Consider the following 25,792-nt stretch of genomic DNA (forward strand, 5'->3'; position numbering starts at 1 on the left):
TATGAATAGTTCCTTTGTGCTATGCTGGAAGTGCAGCTGGCCCCTAGGATAGCATTCAGCTGGAGAGGAAAATCTAAAACTAAACCAGCCAGAGTTTTTGTGTGGGCATTCTGTGGCCATGCAGCAGCATTGATGGTTCCCCTCCCTCTCCCCCTGAAAGCATCAGTGAACTGGTATCGTACAAAATCTTCATGTGTGTATTGTGATAGGTTCTTAAGATGCAACTGTGATAATCCAACATTCTTTTTGGCATGAGATTAAATATATTTTCCTTACAGACAGTGAAACACTGTTAGGACATTTTGAAATCTTAGATGGGAAAACAAATAATTTTTCTCTTTCATCTATACTAATATTATAAAGCTGAAGAGTTTGTTTGAACGCACGAATCTCAGGAACCACTGGTCCGATTAGAAAAATTCTTTCAGTGTTGGATACAGGAGCACAATCCTTTATCCGAAATGGTCGGGACCAGCAGCATTCCGAATTTCGGAATTTTTCGGATTTCGGAATTTTAATACAGGAGGCCTAGTAAAGCCAAGTTAGGTTATGTCAGATGTATTAAGGATTTCAAGCAACATAGTACACAAAACAACAAAGTATATAACATAAATAAACACTGCAGCATAAATAAATACCTGAAACAATCGCCAAAATAATTTGTTTTTAAAAATTTATACTGATACTGTAAAACATCTGGAGTATGTTTATGGTGCGTCGTCATCGCCGCCGATGTCGCCGTCAACTCGTACGTCTCGTGATCGGCCGGGAGCAGGATTTTCCTTCTGAGATGAAGCAGCACGAATGATGGCATTTTTAAATGCCTCTTGAAGTGTGACTTGTTTTGGTTTAGGCTTTTGACTAAGCAATTTTTCTTTAATCGCATACACAGACATTACTTCTTGCGCACTTACAAATGAACGTTGCTCGAGTCCTGCAATTAACTTATCGCACAGTGTAACCATGTCGTCAGTTGAGATCTTTTCACATTTTTCTTCTACGTCGTCGTCACTGTCATCTGCATTCTTGTCAGGGTTTAAAACCATTCCTGCAATTTCGGAGTCGCTCAATGAATGCACAACAGGTACATCCTCGTCAACATTTAACATTTCTTCAATGTCTGCTGCCTCAAGTTGACTGATGCTACTGTCTGGTACGTTTTTTGCATAGGAAACGAGGCTTGTCACAATAAATCGCTCATCAGTACAGGTTGAAAATCCAACAAAGTCATCGTCATCGTCTTCTTCGCAGTCAAAATCCGTTTTAGGCCAAAGCCTATTCCAAGCATTTGTTAATGTTGATTTTTCGATTAGATTCCACGCATTCGCGATAGCATACAGCGCGTCTTTGATACTGAAATGCTTCAGGAATTCTTTAATTCCCTCTCCTCTATTTACAGCAGCTAGCATGCACGTCATGAAGTTGTTTTTATACTTGCATTTCATGGAGCGCAAAATTCCTTGATCACAAGGCTGTAATAAAGACGTCACATTGGGCGGTAGGTACACACAAGAAACATTGTTTTTAACTAGAAGTTCTGCCGGTGGATGTGCAGAGTAGTTGTCTAGGAACAACACAACAGGACAGTTATCATCCAATCCTACTTCACCACAATGAGCTCGTGCTGATGGGACAAAATGGTTGTTAAACCAGTCGGTGAACAACTCACGAGTGACCCACGCTTTTTTGTTCGAGTAGTAATTCACTGGTAAATTATGCACACCTTTTAAGCACCTAGGATGCTGGCTTTTTCCTATAACTGCCAACTTCACCTTGTGTGTACCTGCTGCATTAGCACAAGCAAGAATAGTTAATCTATCCTTAGCATCTTTATATCCAGACGGCGCATTCTCATCAGCCGGCGCCAGTGTTTTCCTGGGTACATAGCGCCAATACAAAGCCGTTTCATCAGCATTGTAGATCTGTTCAGGGCTGAGGTTTCCATCTGCAACAATCCTGGCAAATTCATCTATGTAATTTTCGGCTGCCTCGTGGTCTGCTGAAGCTTTTTCGCCACATATTTTCAAATATTTGATGCCGTGACGTTTCTTGAATTTTTGCAGCCAGCCTTCTGAGTACTGACACACGCCTTGAATTTCTAGTTCTTCGTGAAATTTTTTCGCTTGCGTCATTATCATTAGGCCATTCAATGGCACGCCTTCACTTCGCCGTTGCCGAATCCATTCCATCAACACACGGTCAACATCTTCATTTTGTGCCCTATGCATTGTTTTCCTACACTCCATTGCTTTTCTGTCGTCACTTTCACTAAAAAACGTAAACAATTTGTCTTTTTGTTTCTTCAAATCGTACACAGTTGTAGTTCCAACACCGTATTCTTCTGTTAGTTGTCGTACAGGCACGCCGCGATCAAGTTTCCGCAATAATTCCACCTTCTGAGTTATTGATAATGTTAAGTGTTTTCGTTTTTTTTCACTACCACCCATCTTCATATCGGAATGCCTTTTTGCCATTGCCGTCTTCAAATATGGCAACACGTTCGCGTAACAACACGGTTAACTACTAAACGCGATAAAACTACTACTATCGTAGCCAAGCAGCAAGCTGTAACTGGCGCTAGTTTGCCGGACAAACGGTAAACACAGTGCCTCGGCGTTGCCAAATTGCATGCTGCCTTGCTGACGCAGTGCTGCCAAGTCACTCGCTCGCACTAGTCACGCGATCGCGACTTGAGTTTGCCACACAACTGCGAACAATAGCGCGGACGTTGAAGTTTCGAACTAAATTTCGGATTTTAGAGCTGTTCGGATTTTGGAATTTCGGATAAAGGATGGTGCACCTGTAGTACATTTATCGAGGAAGGCTATAGGCTATATTATATTATCAATAGCATTAGGGATCCTTACTAAAAGTCCAATTTAGAATCAAATGCGTTGGGGGGAGTTAGATATAACATGCTGTACACATACAAAGTGTGTGTTGACGATGCCGCAGGCGCTAGAATTTAACGACTACTTCATTGTTAGTGCAGTCATCACCGTTGAAATTTTGCGGGTACTTTAAATATCAAAAATTGCCCTTTTTTTCAAGTATATATATTTTACAGACTTGAAACTTCACAGTTATGTTACGCAGGATGACATATTCCAAAAATTAGATCCCATGGGTGGTTAAAACCAGGCAACAGTGGGTACTTTGTCTGCATGAGAACAGGATTTTGCATTGTTCATGCCTTCTGCGTCTCCATGGCAACGGGCATCGCGCGGCAGTGGCGTACACACAAGGAGGGGCATGTATAATGAGCGGCGCTAGAGTGATTTGCCCGTAGACTGCCGTAGCGAAGTACGGGTACATTAGTTGTACGTTGCGTGCACGAGTCGGGAAATCAATAAATCAATACTGCAAAACTAAACAAAAATGATAAAGTATTAACTTGTAGAATCACCAACCACAAAAAGTGCAGGATTGACCACCCCTAGCTGTAAACCATGCCTCCATAAGTCAACACAGGAATGGCCGACCTCTAAGAGCCTCCCCTCCTTAAGTCTCAACATTTCACATTTCAAATGCATGACATTGAAAACATCCTGTTAAGTTACAAAATCACCAAAATGTGTTCATGAAACTATGATCATTCTTTAAAAACATGACAAGATCACTAAAAAGATAAGACACCTAGTATGTTATTTTACATTTGTTCAACTGTATGTACATGAATCCATTAGCATCAAATTAACATTCCAGGAAAAATGAAACGAAAAGGAATGTTTCTACTGTAAAGATAAATAATAATTAAAAAAAAAAAAAGAATGCAAAGTTTTTTTTTATTGTATGCACTGCAATGATATCTTTACCATAAAAATACATTACAATGACTACATTCAACTTGACTGATGGAAACAATGCTTCAAACAAAATTTGTTCAAAAATTAACACCTTCAAATAAATACTAAGCCATGAAACATTTCCACGAAGGAAAAGTAAGCATCCAGCTGTAATCTGCCAGTGCCGTTCTTCGGCTGAGTCAACTTCTTCCAGTCCGCCAACTGAAACAATTAGGTTATACACATTACAACTATTATCTAAAGCAAATTTATTATAATATAAATAGCGATGTCAGTTATTGAAATCCTAGTACAATATTCTATTAGGTTGGTAAGATGTGCACTAATGCATTCATAAATGCACAGAAACTGAGATAGTATAAAAACAGCCACAGACAACGCCTGTCTAAGGTCCAAACACGGAGCTTGTCGACACCTGGTACAGCTGGAGGTACCGCACCCTGGTGACAGTTCCCATACCGGGGAACAGCCGTGTGATCGTCTCTCCTACCAGCTTACAGCGAGCACTCTCACCTGTGCTATGCACCGGGGTGAGGGCAGACAATTCGGATGTCAATGTGTCATCACGTAAATCTACAATTTCAAACGGCGCTCACCAGTAAGAAACATAACTAAGAAAAATCGAGACATTGATGCTATAGAACTTAAACAGCGACTTTCTCCCAACCCTGGCCCCAGGTATTTCCCACAGGGTGGTCCAGCTTGCATCATCTGCTGTACAGGCAACATCCAGGCAAGTGAGGACATGACACATGGTGGAGTTACGAGAGTATACAAAGTATCTTTAGATAATGCTAAGTCCAAAGCACAAGCTCTGGAAAGTGGAGTGTTCAGATAGGGGCGAAAGACCATCAGTCAATCAGATGAACTACGATATCATCACTACACAACCACTTATTCCAAATATTTAGCTGTAGACTAACACTTCAGTAACAGAAATTACACACCCACCCATTGTCATAAATGTTGCATCAATGTCACCAAAATTGCAGACATAAATTTTTCTTCATAAGAGTACAATGTTTTAAAAACAAAAAATAATTAGAATGCTGATAAAAAAAACACCCCAACATTAAACAATTATTCACACACAAGTAAGTTTGATGTGGTATCTTTATTAAGCACGCTTCATAAAAATATAACCTTGGCCTACCTAGTTCACTCAGCTAACCAGACACCTTTGCCGTTATCAGTATTGGTGGTGCCTACCCCAATCCACCACATCACTCTGGGACCCCTCAGTCACCCAAAAAACCTGTGGTCCAACTGTGGCACGAACGTGTGTATCTGTCTATGACTATTACAACTAAGTTTGACACAGCTAACACATCACAGTTACTTATATTTGAGTAATTACAGATGATATTACGGTGTAGTGTATGTTAAGGGTAATGTATGTTAAATGGCTGGCAAAGTATGGTGGTTGGCTGTACTCGTGTACGATTAATACCAAAACTGATAACATTTAATAATTAAAGCAATATAAATTATTAAATGTATATAATGGATATAATTGCAACACATAGATATGTACAACACTTGGACTGAAAATTATTGATCTGAATAAGTTTGACTAGAAAGATTAGGTTCAGATTATCCTAACGTTGTACCAGCTTTTAAGTAACCTACCAAATACATGACTTGATGTAAGTTTTTGGACATACGCCATTGCTAAGAACTTTTTCTGTTGAAGAAAAACTAATAAATAAAATAAATAAAAATACACAAGAAAGACAAAAAAAAACACAAAATTAAGCAAACAATTGCTGTTGTCAACAAGAATATAAACACCACAAAATATTCCGAAACAGAAATATGGTCAACAAACAAAGAAAAAACAAAGAAAAAAGTACTAAGTGAATAAAAAAACAACACACAAGTGATGACAACACAAAAATATTTAAACCAAAATTATTCAGCACAACAGTTGAAACGAGACAAAAACACGACAAAACGAAGACAAAAAAAAAACAATAGTTTTACCAAAACAGAAACAAGCGACGTTTCGGGAACTGCTATCTGCTCCCGTCCTCAGGCAGAGACGCACATGGTACGGAAACACAGGTGCGACTGAGAAGGGGCTGGAAAATGTTTTGGTAAAACTATTGTATTTTTTTGTCTTTTCGTTTTGTCGTGTTTTTGTCTCGTTTCAACTGTTGTGCTGAATTATTTTGGTTTAAATATTTTTGTGTTGTCATCATGTGTGTTGTTTTTTTGTTAACTTAGTACTTTTTTCTTTGTTTTTTCTTTGTTTGTTGACCACATTTCTGTTTCGGAATATTTTGTGGTGTTTATATTCTTGTTGACAACAGGAATTGTTTGCTTAATTTTGTGTTTTTTTTTGTCTTTCTTGTGTATTTTTATTTATTTTATTTATTAGTTTTTCTTCAACAGAAAAAGTTCTTAGCAATGGCGTATGTCCAAAAACTTACATCGAGTCATGCACTCCCATTGCACAAATCTTTTAAAGATAACACCAAATACAGATAGCCAGACATGAATGGATTCGGGTCCAGTTTCGATACTACACTGTCATTACTGAATTATCAAGGTTTGCAACTACAGGTACTAGCTCAATTTGTGGTAGGGCAGGTTCTTCGGCCATTCAGGACTGCTGGGTAGATTGGTGTATGGTCGCAGGAACTTGTAGAAAGGGACGCTGCAATAGAGTTCTAATCCACTACGACTGCCGTAGGCTACGACTCATTGACTGGATCGGCGACACCAAAATGGTCCTGAAAAACGTGGTACAAGGAAAGTTCTCACCACGAGATGGCAGGAATCAGATGTAGAAGTCGCGATGCTGGAAGCACTCGCGAAACGCCTCGTATGTCGTGTTAAGGCGTATACCCTGTATTCTGAGGTAGATAAACTCAGAATTCTCCTATTTGAATACTCAGTTTACACTAGAGTATCTAATTATCGTAGCGGACACGATCTTCTTGTTTCCTTTGCGGACACCAGGTTTTTGGCGACACATCGCAAGGGAAACGTTTTCTCTCGAACATGGCGTCTTAGAATCCTCTCTATTCCTTTCCTTTTTAACCTCAACTTCCTCGGATTGTTGTAGCAACCAGCGAGCTCGCAACTAGCAGGAAGAAATACTCAGTAGTTGTAGTAAAATCCAATGTACGGTAATTAAACCTGTGTTTAACTCATGTAAAGCTTGCAGAAAAAGGAATAGGCGTCCAAAGAATAATTAAATGAAGACAATAAATTATTAAACTGCTGCAATTTCCAAAGACTAAACATACTGGCTGGCCTTAGCTATCCATATTAGTGTGATTGCTGGTACAACTTATAATACAAATACATATTTAAATATAATAATTAATTTACAATAAACATGAGATAATGAAATCAACCTGTAAACGGTTGACTGTTTACACAACCTCTCCTAACTGACCAGGCTAATAACCGCACTGTATCGCCGCTCACTGTGTCAGCTCTTCACAAGGCTAGGGAATCCTTCTCTTCAGTTTGCTCTGATCGGAATTCTCTGCACTATGACATCAGCTTCTATAAGCATTTGTCAGTGTCACAAACATAACCATAAATGGTGTCAGGATTGCCGATTACTTAGGACAAGATTTTATGGTTTTACATTTAAGTTGATTTCGAACAATATTTCGGTGTTATTGTTTTTATTCCTGGAAACCTGTGAATTATTCATCATATTTGAATATACACACACACCATACTTACATTTTCATACCTGCCAACCTTACAGAAAAGCAATTAGTACAATTTACAAAAGAAAATAGTACAATTATAGTACAATCATTGAAAGGCAATTTTTATACGTAATACAGGCGCGGCAAAAATTATTTTGTTTTGCACATATAATGTTCACGAAAAAAACTGTAAAAAACAAGATGGTAATAATTTGGTTTTGGAAACATACCTTTTTTTTAATGATTCTAAGTGCATGTAACTGGATACATATCATGGTGCTTGAATACGTTATTTATTTTTTCTGCAGCAGGGATACATGTGTGGCAGATTTAGCTTTCTTGAGAAAAGTTTCATCGAAGTCTTGTTCATAACAAATGCTGTTAGTACGTTTTGCCAACAATATATTGTTTAAAACTTTGTCTGACATTGAAGCTCTGAAAGTGGTCCTATTTTTTTTAATGCTGCTAAAAACCCTCACACTCAGCATTGCTATGTGGAATAACCAACACTGATAGCATTGCATGAGCAACTCTGTCATACTTAGGAACACCAACACCACTACCTATTTTCCCTATGTAAGACCACAACTTGTCTATTCTCTCCACTGAATCCAGTGGGATGTCATTGTCCACCAGCAAAGAACAAAACTGTTGTTGAAGAATGTCTAGTGCCTCTTCACGTGTCTCCCCATCCTTGACAAGTAGAACAGCAGGAAACATGTCCACAAAATACTTCACTGAAGAAAATGATGAGCTCTCAATATTTTTCACATTAACCACTTCAGCATGCTTTAAAATTTCATTTTTCAAGGGAAATTTCAAAATAATGTAATCACATGAGAGTTTAAAGAAATTCCTAACTGATGCGTAAAACTTAGATTTGTCAGACTGTGTCAATGTAGCCACTACTTTTGATGCATTGCAACCCACAACTAGGTCTTCATCGGACTTCTGGTTTGTAGCACTATTGTACAGAACATCAAGTACTGGTGTTGTCTTGATGACATGAGGTTTTACAAATTTCACAAGCAATTCTTTTAACACGTCTGTCAACAATCCCCTAAGAAGATGTATGTGAGGTGTTTGAGATTGCAGGATAACATTTGTCTTATCAAAAACAGGAATAACATGCCACAAAAAATAACAAACTGCTTTATTTAGGTCATCAGTGAGAAACATGAAAACTCTCTCTTGACGTGACAAAATTGGAATGGTTTTTTGCTCTTCTGGTTCACATGACTGCTTGATCTTCTTGCCATAACAAAAGTTATCTGAAGTTGAAGTTCTTTTTAAGGAACTTTCACCTGAACACAAGCCTGCATTTCTGTTTTCATCTGAAGCTCTGCAAGAACTTTCTTTGACTTTACCTGGCAACTTCTTAGGGATTTTGTACAAATGTAAAGAACCTTTTGGACATTCAAGCTTACTACCTACTTCTTTATAAAACCACATTAAGGGTTGCCACAAATCTATTAACCTACCGATACACTCTCCCAGGGATAGCCACCTAGTGGAGACATGTTTCAAGAATTTCTTTGATTTTTTGTCACAGAGGATTTGCAAATTCTTGAGCTGCTCTTTACGTTTAGCACTTTTATGCAAATAGTAGTAAATATCAACAAGGATTTCATCTACACGAACATGAAGCCCTGTGGAACCCTTTTCTGCTGCTAAGTGCAGTAAATGGCATGCACATCCCAAAACAATAATATTTTCATTATGTTGCTGAAGTTCTGCGGCTACACCATTTTTGTGGCCAATCATGACGGATGCATTATCGGAACCTAGGGCAATGCAATTTCTAACAGGAATGGAATGCTTTTCTAAACTGTTGAGTAACATTTTCCCGATGTTTTTCCCAGTTGCAGCACCCTCTAACGGTACAATTTCAAGCAAATCCATTTTGATTTGAGAAACTTTCTCACTAAAATAGGTCACTACAACTGGGTAAAGCTTAGAATCATCGTTGCTCCCATCTGTAGCAATTGAAAATGGAACTTTTTTCAACATATCTGCTGTAACATTTTGACGCTCACTTGCCATTTCTGCAATTATTGCAGTGGTTTTGGTGCGTCCACAACTGTATTTCTTAGATTCTTCGCTCCTGGGAAACATTTTTCTCAACAAAGGTCCAGCATGATCTGCTACTGACACCGGCAGGTTATGTTCCAGAATAAATGATGTGAAATAACATTCTGCTCGAATAACACTAAAATCGTCACTTTGAACACTAAAAAAATTACTAATTATGGTTGAACTTCCAAGTGAAGCATTCCTTGTGTGTTTCACTGTTCCTTCGTGAACTTTCAAGTCATTTCTACCCCCGTGCGAAATATTTATTTCACACGAGCAATAAGCACAGAAAGCATAATTGACGCCAGTTTTTGAACGCCTAACCCACGGAATTTCTTTACTATAACAATCTAAAAATACTTGGTTATAAGATTTCTTTTTCTGTTTACTCGCCATTTTTACAGCGAATTTCCGCGCATGCTTGAAAACAAACAATTCCCGTACGCGTATGCGTAGCTTCTCCCAGTAGCAAACACTGTAATTTTCCACTGCCAATGGCGTTCAAGGTTACGTTCGTACAATGAGTGAATATTACGGTACGCTGTAGTGAAAATATGGCATAACTACTACAAATGGAGTATGATAGTTCCGAAAATACAGTATTACGAGCTTTATTTATTATCTACTAAACGTCTTCTGTTGTGTACGATCTTGATACCGCATGTCGCATGTTCGATACCGTAATTGTATGACATCAGTATAGATTTACTGTTACGAATCACCCAAATGAGACAAAAATTGGAAAAAGCTTGGAAATCGTACAATAATTTACACCAATAGTACAATCGTACATTAGGGCGCAAAATCGTACATTGTACGGGAAAATCGTATAAGTTGGCAGCTATGCATATTTCACCAAAATAGTCTCATTTTGAATGACACACTTTGCACTTATTCAATATAACTAATAAAGAAAACAATTCCCACACTAGGCTAAAATCCCGTACATCTCCCAAACTACCCGTTCAGTAGACATTCTGAACGAAATTTGTAACTCAACAGCTACGAGAAGGGCAATACTTCATGTACAATCACTTGGTGGAGGGACAGGCCTATAGCCCGGCAAGATACTTGTGAACCTGCGCAGACCCCAATTCGTGGCCTGACGCACACTACCGTCACGTGATAGCCGCCAGGGGAAGTGGAGGGGGTCAGTTACGCGCTTCACTCGGCTGCATGAGGATTGCGTCAGCGCGTCATGCCGGGACCTGGGTTACACGGTACAACAAGCGAGCCTATCCCATCAACCTCGGGAATTAAGTCGAACCTTATTCCAGGACGACCCTTGCGAGGACAGGCGCGTGAAATTGTATACAACGTTGCGACGCATCTAAAAGAAAAGAAGTTGCTGTACGGTTTAAAATACAATGTTACTGAAGCGACAAGTGCTGCGACGGGTGTGTCTGAATCAACGGTTAAAAGGATTTTGGCTGAGGGGAACGTAAAAAGTAAAATTGGTCTGAACTTTTCACACCTACTGGCAAAAAAAAAAAGAACGCAAAAAACGGTTAGAAGTCAACGATTTTACGTGTGGTGCTGTGAGGAGAAAAGTGCATGAATTTTACACTGTCAGGAAAACTGTTCCAACTTTAAATAAATTAAAGACGGCTTTGCGAGATGATGGTGTTTTGGACTGCAGTAAAGAATTTTTGAGATAGACTGGGATTCCGTTGGACGAAGTGTCAGTCAAGGAGAAGGATTTTGATTGAGAAGCCTGATATAGCAGTATGGAGGGGGCGTTTCCTACAAGAAATGCGCAAGTTTCGAAGCGATGGTCGTTCAATCGTTTATGTAGATGAAACGTACATCCATGCTACCCACAGCGTTAGTTCTTGTTGGCAATCGGACAATGAGCTGGGTGTTACAGAGCCAATCGGGAAAGGCCAGCGTTTAATAATTGTGAATGCAGGAGGAGAGGAGGGATTTGTACAGAATGCATTGTTGATATTCCGGTCAAAACAAAAAACGGGAGATTATCATAATGACATGAATTTCGAAAACTTTTCGAAATGGGTTACACATAAACTGCTTCCAAATTTGCCTGAAAACTCCGTCATTGTTCTCGACAATGTAAGTTATCACAATGAACAGACAAATAAGAAGCAGACTTCCGCTAACACCAAACAAGTGATTCAAGAGTGGCTAAAAATAAACAACGTAACTTTCTCCTCTGACCTAACAAAAGCCAACCTACTATTACTTGCGAAACAAGTGCCCACTTCCAAAACTTACAAAATTGACGAAATCATTAAAATGAACTCCCACGAAGTAATCAGGCTTCCACCCTATCATCCGGACCTCAATCCGATTGAGCTAGTGTGGGGATATATTAAAGGAAAAGTGTGCAAAGAAATATCATCCTCACTCGAAGACAATATGTGAACAGCTGTTTAGTAGCTACTCTAAAGAGCAATGGAAAGAATGCTGCCGGCATGTGGAAAAAATTGAGAATGAATACTGGAACAGTGATAGGTTATTAGATACTGAAATAGATAAGATTATTGTTAATCTTGAAGAATCTACAGACGAAGATTCCTCTAGTGAAACAGAAAATGCCAACTTCACATCAGACTCAGATTAGGTAAATAACATACTATAATAACTATCTAACTATTAAAATATTACGTTGGCATCTTAAAATTATCTATCTATATTCAACATGCGGTTTTGCGTCGAACATTAGTGACGGAAAAAGTAGTGACAAAACGCAAATGTTCTGTATTTTACCTTTAAGAAAATGCAATTTTTACAGAACCCTTAAACAAATGATAATTATAATAACCAAGCCTTCAAAGAAAGAGTAATTTAACACATGCAGCATTTTTGTCAGCGTCAACTCAACTATGCGTAATCCAGAAACAGGCAGTAGCACTATACTTTCTCTGGCAGATAGTTGTCACTTTTTTTTAATACAATATGTGTTACATAACATGAAAAGATAAAAGTAGTACATATTTAGTCACGACCTGTGATAATGACATTAAACCAGACAAGTAAATAGCAATGTCAGTGCTGTCAGAATGCCAGACAACTATAGCCGACACATGGGTATAGGAACCACGCGTGCAGCAAACTGGACACGGCACCATCAGCTTTTTCTATCACCCCTCCCTTCCCACACCTTTATTTTTTCACAGGGGAAGTTGCAGCAATGTGCCATACATGTACAATGTGACATTATGCCAAAGGAAAATGTAATACATCTCAACCCCTCCACCCTTGTTATGCTCCTTTGGTCTATGTCTACTGTTGGTTTAACTTGATTACAAATCTCCCTGAGGTCAGTCATGTTGACAGATTTCTTCTCCCAACCCTGGCCCCAGCTATTTCCCACAGGGTGGCAAGCTTAAATCATCTGCTGTACAGGCAACATCCAGACAAGTGAGGACATAACGCATGGAGTTACGAAAGTAAATACAGTATCTATAGATGATGCTAAGCCCTAAGCACAGGCTAAGGAAAGTGGAGTGTTCAGATAGGGGCGAAAGACCATCAGTGATTCAGCTGAACTACGATATCATCACTACACAACCACTTATCCCAAATATTTAGCTGTGGGCTAACATTCCAGTAACTGAAAATTAAACACCCACCAATGGCCAGACATGTTGCAGCAATGTTTCTTGCCCTAGAGGAGGGCAAAATAGAAGCATAATTCTTAACTGCGATCAGGGCCATATTATATAAAACTAATTTCTCAGTGTCCAGTTAAGGCCCGGTGCACACGTGCGGACATTGTCCGCGCGGTGCCGCTGCGGCGGCGCAAGGCTTGACTGATAAAAAATAATGCACACTCAGCTGCGGCGCAGCAGCAGCACCGCACGTCCACTGTGCTTACATTTTGGTCCGTAGATCCCACAGGAACGCTGCGGCCCCGCACGTCCAACTACGTTCCTTAGTACATTGGTGTCAATCGAGCAGTGCACACGTGCGGTATGTTGCCGCAAAGTGAGATGGCAGCATCACGTGAATTTGAAGACATATCAGATGTTGAACTCTTCATCGCAGAAGTTAAAAGTTATCCAGAGATATGGAACGTAGCCGTTGAAGGATACCATGATCGTAATAAAAAAAGAAGTGTGTGGATCAACATGAGCCATAAATTTTGTAATCGTTTGACGAAAAGGATGACAAGGAAAAAAAACGAAATATGTAAGTATACATTATACCGTATTGGTCCGAATATAAGGCGACCATTTTTACATAAACGAAAGATGCAAAAATTGGAAGTCGCCTTATTTTCGCACCCAAGACGTCAGAACCGCAAACATTAGTTCCAAGCTGAAAGCTACAGTAGAAACATTGTTTAACAAAACGTTCACAATTTTTTATATTAACTAAAACTTTGTTACCTCACACGGGGAAAAACGATAAATCCACCTAATATTGCAGTAATTCACAATTGTTTGAAGTTGAAAATTAAAATATTTGTTCTTGAGTAAAAACGTGAATGTTGAAGCATCTCAAAATGGCAACCTTTTATTTCACAATTCATATTTGTACTTTGTGTACAATCGCGTGTTAACATTTACGGTAATTTATCTTCAGATTTTTAACGGAAATATTTGTACTAAAATATCACAGTTATTTTCAGAACGATTGTTTACGTTTACAAACATTTTGGATGTAATGTTTGGAAATTCACGGCTGCCAACTGTCTTTCCACAATATTTCTTTGTTGTAAAACGAACATTGCCGAACACGCACGAAGACGCCATATTAACAGGAATTTGGTACGTTGCTTCAAAAGCTATTTTAATAATCCACTCTTTATTTATGTAAAAACCTTTCATAATTATAATAGATTATTCTTTCAAATTCATAGAACAGACTCTCTGTCTGTAATATGGACAAATATACGCGGTCACGTAACCGAGTTATTCATGGCCGTATGCTTCATCATGTCAGCTAGCCACTTGTTTTGTTCCGGCAAGATGCATTCTTTGTTTGCTTTTTTTACGTTTAACACTACTAAATAGTAATACGCCTTGTTCTGTGGTAATACGTAGCTTAAGTCAAACGGAAAGTTAAATGCTGTATTTTAAGAGTGATTAATAGCCATTGTAAAATTTTTAAATTCGTAGATACAGTAAACTGTGAAAAATGAACAATCACACATCGGTGGAACGGCGGGGAACGAGCTCTAGACAAATAAACAGCTCTGAAGATGACAATTATGCAGCTTCATTAGAGTAAACATACGAAAAAATTTCTAATGTAATACTTAAAAATGTAAATATTTTCTAATTGTTTTCTTTTGACTTTTAGGGTAGGCCATTCAAACTTACTTTAAATAAGTAATGTGATAAATATAAATTAATTGTTATACATAAATGCAAAAACGATTTATCAACACAAAATGTATGTCTAATGAATTTTCACATTAATTTCTACCAAAAATTATTTTTACATTTGTTTGGCCTCCTGAAACTGCAGGTCGCCTTATATTCGGGGTCGCCTTATATTCGGGCCAATACGGTACTTTATTTTAATGAATGCCTATATGTTAATCTATATAAATACAGACAAGATAGTAGTGTATCCAATAAACATTTGTATACTAGGTACAAAAAGAATACCCGTTTACGTTTGTACACATCCATCTCGTTAGTTGGCATCATTCAGAGTGTGCAGTATTTGTCCGTACTGTGTGAATGTGTTTCTGCGGCAACATTGCGGCGCCGCGCGGACAATGTCCGCACGTGTGCACCGGGCCTAAGTCAGCATCTTTTAACATGACCTGACCTCTGCCCAGTTGTACCTTAAGTTAGCTATATCTAGCCACCCCAGTGCCATAAACAACCTTACAGTCTAGCAACTTCGCATCATATCGTGATATTTTTTATTTTTCATTATTGCACAATAACTATAAAAACTTCTTTATAAATTTATTTTAGTAGCTTAAATTTATCATAAACACACAAATTTAATAACAAGAGGCGTACAACGAACTAGAAATGTCATGAGAAATATTAGTTTGGTAGATATTGAAGCTGAAAAGGAGAAGAGCACATCTTACTACATGAACCAATAATGCCAACACACAAGTCATACAATCCTCAAAAAGCAGTATCAAGCCCCGCCCATTAATAAATTCCTGACTCCCTCCAGTCGCAGGGAGCTAGACTCTCTCCCCTCCATGTCGGGGAAAGAAGACACAAACAGTGACGAGTTCTGCAGGCAACGAAACAGCACCAGAAAAGTTTCCCATAACTAATTACGTATCTTTGTTTTAGAAATTCAAACCAAAAATTGTTGTATTAAAATTAAATTATTTAAAACTCCAGTATATCTTCCAAATCAACAACCTGCCTGCATTAAAACTATTTCAAGCATATTGTAACCATTATCTAATTTAACTATAAATCCATACTTACCCAGGCTTATAAACACTGCAGCAATATCACCGCCCAGTCCTGAAAAAATAAAAAATTTTAGATTTCAAAAACATTATTTAAAGAATCAAAATAAATAACCCTCATACTAAATTCATATTTAAAGTAAATGTTAAGACAATTTTACCATATTTATTTTTAATTTACGTGATGTCTACCAAGTTCCAAAAGCAAAAATCTGTGAATTTTTTTAAAAAAATTACGATCTGAAATTTATCAGTATACGTACTGTATTATGCATTAACTTTTTTTTAATAGGGTACACAACAAAATTTTTAAGGTTTTAACTATCATCTGAGTTAAATCTTTTACATTAGGTTAATTACTGGCACTAAAACAGTTAATACACTTTTCTTGAGTTTTTTAATTCCATCTCTTTCTAATAGTTCTCCTTTTTTCTCTTCGAGCAATTTTCCCCTTTTCATTTTGAGTAAAATGATTTAATGTGCTGCTCTTTTTCTTGCATCTAATGCCTCATCCTGTTAATTCTTTTAGATTTTTTGGCTTTCCTTCTTTCCTTCCAAAATAAGATAAGATTTACATTGGGTCCATCAGTAGATGATTAAATTATACTTTCTAGGGAAAATTCAGCTTCACCAACACACACTAGCACTTTTTCGAGTAAATCTACAGCTGTACAATACTCAAGAAAAGTCAATGCTAGGTATTGAGTACATGATATACTGTTTTATGAATCCTAATATCTGCTTTTTTTTAATTTTATTTTTAACAAATATCATTCAGACTTCCATCAATAGAGTGCACAAAAAAAACCCATTTCTGTACACTATCAGACAATAATTATGCAATATGAGACCCAGGCCGTAATGACCATTCTTTTCCAGTTATCAGTTTGCGCAGGATTTCTTTAATATAAATGTACATTATGATTAATTTTTTATCGCTTTCAAGAATCGTTAACAAGTATAAAATGTAAACAAAAACTGTCGCAACGATTCATAGAATCAGAGTACAGTACAAAGCGCCATTCTTCCTCCATGGATCTCACACTTTAGTGCACAAGATGATCTAAACAATTGATTGCTGTCTCGCCCCTCTTCAAGATGATTGTTTTTAGCTGCGCCATCTTTTGGTTATGTAGAGCACATTTTAAAAGTTTTAATATATGCAGATATGTACATTTGTAGACACAAACATTAAATAAAAATTATATTTTAACTAATATAAGAAATAGAAAATCCAATGATGTTAATTTATGCGGGTTAAGTTTTGAATTGTTTGGTGTCACAACATGGCCGACACGCTTTAATTGTGTTGCCATGAAGGTCGAAATGTCGCCTGACACAGCCATGCTCGCGACGTGCGCAACTAGTGTGGTGTTATTGTTATCTATGGATGCGAGGTTTGTTTATATTTGACGTGGCGCGAGGCAAACAATATTGTTGATTGAATATTTTAATCAGGATGGATGGCCAAAAAGATAAAAAGAAACTCAAGGAGTTCACTTTGAAGGAAAATGTTGAAATTTCAAAAAAAGTTGACAAAGGCTGGAAAAATGCAGATGTGGCACTGTCGCTTGGTTTGGTGCCCACTACACTGTCAACAATAATAAACGATCGCGAAAAAATTATTAAGGGGAGCGAGTACCTTTTTTTATTGAAAAAATCAAAATTTCAAATTTATTTTATAAAAAAAACTTAATTTCCTGCTGTTTTAAATGATGTATAACACTTAACATTTTGATATATATTTTTAGACCATAAATGTATTTGAAACATTGTGATGTTTCCATTTTTTGAGATACTGAAGGCCTGGAACCTTACAATGTTTGTTTTATGGTTTTATTTATTCACTGACAATTTTTATCACTATATTTATGTCTGCATTATTTCTAATTCCTATTACAAAGTTGGCAGCACATTCCTCAATATTATCCTAAGTTGGCAACACTTCAAAATTGGTTTTCTTTTGTTTGGGTAAACAACTAACCCATTCATTGTTGTGTTTATTTGTGTTGGTGTAACAGTCATGAGTTTTATTTCATTTTATGATTATCTTGTGCTAACTGGTTAGTAGGACTACATTGTGTATTATTGTATCTGGTTACAATCATGGCAAGGATAAGGAAATTCAATCCAAAACGGACTTTCAGAGGTAATCAACATACAAAGGAACATAATTCTAAAAGTAGGTGTTCAGCATCAACATATACAGATTCTGTGCAAATAAGTCCAAAGAAGTCTTCTAGTTCGCAAAAACTGAAACATTCCAAACTTCAAAAAGATTTTGATGAAGAGACTGGTGTGAATGTCATTGTTGATTTAGAACTTATTTCTAGGTTAGTACAGTCTTCAGCAAAGTGTAAATATTGTGGTAGTGAAAATAGCCTTGTGGTGACTCTCGATGAACAGTTCAAATGTGGTTTGGCTCATAGAATTGTAATAAAATGTAGTATTTGCGACGAAAATGGACAAGGAATGAGTTCAAAGTGCATTAGAAATATGTATGAAATAAATCTGAGATATGCATATGCACTTCGTTCCATTGGCAGAGGTAAAGCATCTGGGAAGATTTTTTCAGCTGTAATGAATTTGTCAGCACCAAACACAAAATTTGAAAAATACAACACAAAGCTTCTTGCAGCTGTTACTGAAGTTTGTGACGCATCTATGAGAAATGCAGCAAAAGAGGTTGTTATGGAAAATGAAGGAAAATCAGATGTGGCTGCTGCTTTTGATGGTACATGGCAAAAGCGGGGGCACACATCTATGAATGGAGTGGTGACTGTAACCTCTTTTGACACAGGCAAAGTGTTAGATTTTGAATGCTTCTCTAAATTTTGTACTGGCTGTGTTCACAAAACAAATGTACAAAATCCAGAGAAAATGGAGGAGCACAAAAAGGCATGTGCGGCAAATTACGAGGGCTCAAGTGGAGGTATGGAGGTTGCTGGAGCCACTACTCTATGTGCTCGATCTGAAAATAAACTTGGCCTGCGTTATGTTCAGTACTTAGGAGATGGAGATTCTAAAGGATTTGCTGCTGTTCTAGGAAACAAGCCTTATGGAAATCATATTGAGATTACCAAGCTTGAATGTGTTGGGCATGTACAGAAACGTGTTGGCACCCGACTAAGACGGCTGAAACGTGATATGAAAGGACAAAAACTTGGTGATGGTAAAGGGGTTGGGGGAAAAGGAAGACTCGCTGATGCTGAAATAGACCAGTTGCAGCGTTATTATGGCCAGGCCATAAGGAAAAATCTAACTGATACAGAAGATATGAGGAAAGCTATTTGGGCAACTTATTTTCATAAGAAATCAACAGATGCAAACCCTCAGCATTTCCTTTGTCCATCTGGTGCAAATTCAATAGTGCTAAAGCAAAAAATCAAGAAAATGAATACAGACACCAGAACTCACTGCCAGAAGCAGTTATGGATGCTATAAAACCAGTTTTCAAAGACTTATCCAAAATAGACCTCTTGAAGCGGTGTCTCCACGGGAAAACTCAAAATCCCAACGAGAGTTTCAACAGCACAATATGGCAAAGGCTTCCAAAAACAGTCTACATTGGGCTCCAGACCATGAAACTTGGGGTCGCTGATGCAGTGATTTGTTTCAATGAGGGTTCTGTTGCCAAAGCCAATGTTCTGGAGAGATTGAACATCAAAGCTGGGAAATTTATGATGAATGGTCTCAAGGAAATAGATGCAGAAAGAAGAAAAAAGGCTGACAAAGAAGTTGTAGAAGAAAATAAAAAGAAAAGAGTGAAAAGAAGGCTGGGAAAAAGGAAGAGGGAAGACAGCGAATGTTATTGTCCAGGAGGGTTTTGAAATGAAAAGGTGCACCTTCATCTTAAAACTTGATTTTCCGAAAGTGTTGTTTTTTCATGTTAAGGTACATGTTTCTCAAAAACTATTTGAGCTACAGACTTCAAACTTGGCACAAATATTTCTTTTTGCTATATAAGGCTATGTTACCAATCTGATAAAAATTAGTGTTATTTTACTATTTTAAAAAATTGATTTCTCATTTTAAAAAATAATAATAATTACTCTAAAATTTAAGATTTTTTTTTCTTGTGAACTAAAGGTGCTAATTTTACTATTCTGGTAGGGAAGTTGTAATGATGTTTGCTAAATAATTAGTAAAAATCGCAAGTTGGTAGGACCAGTGTAATTCAAAATAACTGTACCTAATTAAGGGTGGTTTTCCCATTTAAAATACATATGAACCAAAAAAGGTACTCGCTCCCCTTAAACTGTACAGTCATCTTTATCAGCTCGTCGCAAGAGACTTTGCCTAGGAGATAACAAGGACCTGGAAATTGCGCTGAACAACTGGCTGAAGGATATGAGTGCACAAAATGTTCCAGACACAGGACCCAGTCACAGGAATCATGTAGCAGGCTAAAGCAAATATTCGCTTCCATGCTAATGTAACATTTGATCCCTAGTACTTTATTTTTAAAAATTCAAAAATACTATGTTTTAAAGGTAACTATATAGACTTTCAGAATAAAGTACTTTCATTACTAAGTATAAAAGTTGAGGCTTTATTGATGTACTTGATAACGAGATTCTACTCTATATGTTACTTTGTCCTTTTGTAATTTTAGTTTTAAAGCTTTAGTACTATCTGGAAACAAGTGGAAAAAGTTCCACTGCAGCTGCTCCTGAGCAGGTTGAAGCAACCATATAGACGTGATAAGCAGCGCACACTAACTCTGCTTTGGTTGCACTGTCACTAACAATGAAAGTGGAGAACGTCTGTTCATGATGTGTTTCTCCTGGGATAGTACTACAAGATGTATGCCGTAAATTGGGGCTAGGTGCAGGCTGAGATGAATCATAACATGGCAAGCTGGGCCCAGGCTCTTATGAACTAGTGGTGGGCCTAACAAGTTGCAGGTAACCTTGTAAAAAAAAGAGAGCTTTTGATGTCTCCTGACTTGTGAACATTATGTCAATTTCACAATAGTTTACTTATTATTTGCTTCTATTACTGTTAACAGCACAGCCATCATCACAGGTTGCTCAGGCTCGCAATGCCATGTTGGCAATATAACGCTTCACGACCCACCATGCCACACAAAACAAAACATATTAGATATTTACATACATTGATTTCAGTATTTGTTTAGATCCAAGTATGTTTGTTTTAGCTGAGAAGTTGAAAAACAAAACAACAAATTTTAATGTAAAATGAAGCTGTAACATATGATACAAAGAAAAAAAAACCTGAGTTGCACCCACAGTTGTAGATTGAAAATTATTTCTCACATTGTAACGGAAAATAAAGTGACCAATATGGGCCCTTTCATGACTTATCTGTGACCATGACATCAATACCGTGACTTTTTCGTGACTTACGTGACCAGTAGACACCCTACCAACAATGCATACAAACTTTAACTTTTAATTGAATCAAAACTATTACGTATTTAATTAAGTTACAGATGATGCTGAGCCCAAAGCACAAGCTCAGGAAAGTGGAGTGTTCAGATAGGGGCGAAAGACCATCAGTCATTCAGCTGAACTACGATATCATCACTACACAACCACTTGCATTCCAAATTTTGCAGCAGTAGGCTCACACTTCAGCAATGTTGATGTTTAGCATGGCTGAAATTCTGGACACAAATGTTAGTTAATTTTTAACTTGTCTGTGAATAAGTCTGATAGCATAAAGTTTAATAGACTTTGCGTCATTTTGCTGAAGGCATATTAACTTTCACTCTAATCAAAATTATTACATATTTAATTAAATTACACATAACGCTAAGCCTAAAGCACAGACTCAGGAAAGTGGAGTGTTCAGATAGGGGCGAAAGACCATCAGTCATTCAGATGAACTACGATATCATCACTACACAACCACTTATTCCAAATACAGTACAACCCGGTTATAACATTCCCGTTTTTAACATTTTCCCGCCTATAACACCATAATTTCATGGTCCCGTCATTTCTCCATTTATCACAATGCTTTAATTTCCCGCCTGTAACAATATTAAAATTTCTACATTCCCGCCTTTAACGTTCAAATTTTCTTTGATAACTGCCACAATTTGCAGTATCCCTTCCTTCAAAGTCATAATTTAGAGCGAAACCATAGCTAGAAAATACAGCACGCATATACAAACATCAGATGTTTACATTTGAGTAGTTCACCATAGACGTGGTACACACGCACTCCACAACTTGCACCGGATCGACTATCAATATGGCGTCCTGTTCACGCTTGTTAGCCTATGACTTGTTCCTTTATACTTATGATGCGCATTTTGTGCACTGATACATGGTCGGAAACAGTGCTACTGTAGTCTATGGTGCTGGTTTTTGTTTCAAAGGTTTAACACCTTGAAATGGTTAACTGTCCTATGGATATATTCACGGCTTTTGTTTGTGGTTAACCTTTACCGTAATTTTTTTTTTTTACTTATTGTAGTCACGGTCGTATTTAATTAAAATACGCCGTATTGAAATTTTATTCAGGTTTTTGTACGGTTATGATGGCCGATAAATATAAGCGAAAATATATTCTGTAGCTGAAAAAATTCAGTTTATTAACCAAGTGGACAGGAACCCCAACAAAACGCGTGTTGTGATTGCAAAAGAGTTGAATATTTCTGTTTCGACTCTGAACTGTATCGTACAAAACATTTTTTTTTCTTTAGCATATTAGGTATTAGGTATTACCTATAAATAAAATTAACCAATTTTCCACTCTATTGCTGTACTTAGTGTAATACTCCTGTATTTTGTGTTGTTTTACCTAAACTTTTTAATTTAATCAATCCACGCGTAATTTTTACGAAGTGAAGATGATTTCCTGCTTATAACATTTTCCTGCTTATAACATTTTTTTATGTTGGTCCCTTGGAGAATGTTATAACAGGGTTGTACTGTATTGTAGCTGTAAGCTAACACGTAGGCTGACATATTCATAGTCATGTCTTGAGCAACGTCTTGAGACCGTCTTATTTCTCAAGGCAATATTTCATTACAATCAAACCTCTATCTATCGTTTTTCAGAGGACCAACAAAAAAATTCAGTAGATGCGGCCATTCAATAGATGTGGACTTCACTCTAAGAATTTTTAAAAAATATTTCAACCTCAAAATTAGTGTCATAAATATATCAGTTACTTATCATTAAAGTTAATCAGTTGAAAAATAAATAAAAATGGAAGTATTTTACTTAATTCAATTTACACTTGCAAAAAAAAAAACATACGCACAATAAATCTACATGGAAATTAAAGTCTTTTTCAATATCCTGAAGTCTGTAATATGTTTACTCATGTCATCAAATGTAGAGCTGTACTGAAGAAGCCGATTTTGCCAATATTTAGTTGAATCTGCATTTCTGCCGACTTCCGATACGCTTGTTAATTTTCGGCCGATATTACTGAAAAACGAGAGACTGCCATAACCTAAAAATCCATGATTACCCTTTTCACTTTTTGTAGTAGTACTGCATTCTTTCAGATCGCATTATTTCTTCGCAACATGTGCCAAACGTACATATAAAAATTTAACATCCTTTTTTTCAATAATGTTCTTTAATTTTAATGTCATAAATAAATACATTACCGTCACGGTAAATATACATCTCGGTTGTTACGGTAACTGTAGTGCAAATGTGGTAGCTATCGTGCTTCTGCAGTAATTATGGTATCGACAAAGAATCTTTAGTTCTTTTTATGGTAGTTATCTTAGGATAACAATTGGGTTTGTACTGTAGTTATGGTACATCATCCATATTTCTTAAGTTGTTGTTCATTTGTCTTTTCTTCATATTTACGTGCTCTATTACTTGGCTGCAGATTTAAGGTTATTTTTACTACTGTATACTATCGTTACTGTTTTTATGACTGTTTCTTTCTAAGATATGGTTATTTCTACAAAATCTTTATGGTTAAACGATCATCTATTATAATTTATAGTGACGGGACCACATATTTTGTACGATCAATGCGGACAAAACGATAATTCGAACATCGGTACAAGCGAACTTTTTTAACCTTAGTTATATGGCAATTTTGCCGGGACCGTAGAAAGTATACGATAAACACGGATAATTGATACATGCGAGTTCGATAGATAGAGGTTTGACTGTATCTATGTTTCATAGTCCGTGGACAAAATGAGTTTCATGAAGACAGCATGCTCAAGCAAGAGCTTATTTGATGTACTTACGGCTTGTTACTTGTGACAGCCGAAACACACAAGCATACACTGCCATTTTCCCCTTTCTTGTCTCAAGCGTAAACACTGACTGACCTAGTGTCAGAGAAAACGAACTTCTGCGATAATTTTCGAGACTTTTATACTCCCAAGTGTAAAATACTTCTTGATATTTAGTGTCCGACATTTATACCACAATATATCAGATACTTATTGCATGCAATTTGGTGTCAAGTGTAAACACATAATGAAGGCAATATGTAATTGTATCTAGATATTTATAGCTTCATTTCATAAGGGCTTTCAACTTTTGAGTTAAGTGTCTGGCAATTGGTGAGTGCAATGCCAAATGAAGGATGACCAAGGAGTGATGTAATGGATTAGGCAGCATGATTTTTTGGAAAAAGAAGAAAAAATACAATGCATATTTTTTTTAAAAGACAAAACACAATCTGTGAAATCAGTTCAAAAATGATAAGAAAAGTCAGCACAAGGAAATAGTAATTGTTTCCAAATGACAACTGTTTAACTGAAACTTTTTTCCTTCATAATCTATCAACTTTAGCCAATAAAATTATAAATGTAAGCTATGTGTACTGAAAATAAATATATGACAATGTAGTACTTATAAAAATAAGTACCAACATGATTTTACACAAATGTTATGATCTTTATTTGAAATTTAGATTTTTTAACAATATAATACACCCTATAATGTTATTTTAGTATCCTTTGCTTAGATACATAATATTTATGTTATGACATTTAAGTGTCCAATGTTTATGTACCTTTACAAGATCTTTGCCTAGGAAAAAAATATTTTCAGATGACTTGACTATCTGATTACTAATTACTAATCTAAACAACATTAAACCATTAATTGCAGTTGTAATTTTCCCAGCAATATAACTTTTTTATCATAATGAATTTCACAGCACCACATATTCAAATTTAATTTCCTTAAAATTAGGTCCAGGCCCTTGTTTCCCAAAATATGTATTACAGTGTTTTCTCACATAATTTTCACACATTTTAGTATAAAATCAAGTTTGAAAAGTAGGGGTGCAACAATTGTGCGGGAATTTTTTTTTGTTAGATAAAGTATTCATAAAAACAAAACCCATTCATGGACAGTACGTTTATTTACAAAGTGAAGTATAAAAGAACACGCCAAACAATTTAAATTAATATGTCATGCAACAAAAACCATTCAACTTCAAATAGAAAAATAAAATCTGTGATCCAAATGCAAGCAGAACGAACGAGTAACTATCGCCGTAGTACACACCACGAAAGAGTGCGGGCCATCAGATGTAGTAAACTTGACACTCGACAGAGAGCGTGCGTTGCATGCACTCTGCGAGATATCGATATTCGGCTACATGTGCGCGCTCTATAGGGAAGCAACATAACCAAACAGTAATGATTGCAATGAGCGCTGGCTACATTTTTGTAAGCAATACACCGCGGCGATGCAGACAAACAGATGAAGGTTATAACGTTTAAAAAGCCTTTAAAAGAAAATTTACACTTCAGACAGCTTCGTATTTTCGTTATTTAAATAAGTACACTGTAATTTCTGAATAAATATTATATTTATAGTATTTATACTTTAAAATACATTGTTTTATAGCAGGACCAAAATCAACCTGCAACGTTTACGCAGAGGTTTTTTAAATCCAAATTTTG

General features: G+C 36.8%; 1 protein-coding gene across 2 annotated transcripts in view; it reads right to left on the minus strand.

Moving 5' to 3' along the window:
- Positions 1-3,766: 3,766 nt before the first annotated feature.
- Positions 3,767-25,792, minus strand: part of LOC134537842 (tRNA N(3)-methylcytidine methyltransferase METTL6) — a 28,103-nt gene continuing 6,077 nt past the window's right edge. For both annotated transcript variants that reach the window (XM_063378705.1, XM_063378706.1), the window contains exons 3-4: positions 15,931-15,969; positions 3,767-4,007 (exon numbers count right to left, since the gene is read on the minus strand). The gene's annotated coding sequence lies outside the window, so the exon portion shown is untranslated. The remainder of the gene's footprint in view (positions 4,008-15,930; positions 15,970-25,792) is intronic.

Source organism: Bacillus rossius, chromosome 12, assembly GCF_032445375.1.
Source record: "Bacillus rossius redtenbacheri isolate Brsri chromosome 12, Brsri_v3, whole genome shotgun sequence".
Classification (NCBI taxonomy): domain Eukaryota; kingdom Metazoa; phylum Arthropoda; class Insecta; order Phasmatodea; family Bacillidae; genus Bacillus; species Bacillus rossius.